General features: G+C 33.4%; 1 long non-coding RNA gene across 1 annotated transcript in view; it reads left to right on the top strand.

Moving 5' to 3' along the window:
- The window catches only part of LOC119588627, an 18,875-nt gene that overhangs the window by 17,626 nt on the left and 800 nt on the right, over window positions 1-449 (top strand). The gene's annotated exons all lie outside the window — the stretch shown is intronic.

The following is a 449-nucleotide window of genomic DNA, read 5'->3' on the forward strand; positions in this document are numbered from 1 at the left end:
GGAAAAACATCATATTTTTTTCGATTATTTCATACCTCTTAGGCAGGCAAACACACACACACACAAAGAAGAATATGATAATAATAATAAAAAAGACAAAAAAAAGATAAACATAAGGCCAGGCAATCACGCAGACAGACAAAGAGACAAACAGGGAGATAGGTAAGAAAAGAAAAAAAAAATTTAGAGACATAAACAAAGACACCGCAGGCAAGGCAAACTACAGGGAAAGTGATAGTTACTTAAACAAACAAACAATGAATAGAAAAAAATAAGGCGGAATGATGAAACGGGTGGTCATAACAAAGATATATTACGAAGTCAGTCATAAGGCTATATCAAAGCTTAGCGAAAACCGAAATTTAGTCTTCTTAAAAATGACAAAAGAAAGGAACGCAGATAATGACCAGATGAAGCAATTGTTTTCAACAAACACCGTTGAAGGATAA

This window comes from Penaeus monodon, chromosome 24 (assembly GCF_015228065.2).
Source record: "Penaeus monodon isolate SGIC_2016 chromosome 24, NSTDA_Pmon_1, whole genome shotgun sequence".
In the NCBI taxonomy this organism is placed as follows: Eukaryota; Metazoa; Arthropoda; class Malacostraca; order Decapoda; family Penaeidae; genus Penaeus; species Penaeus monodon.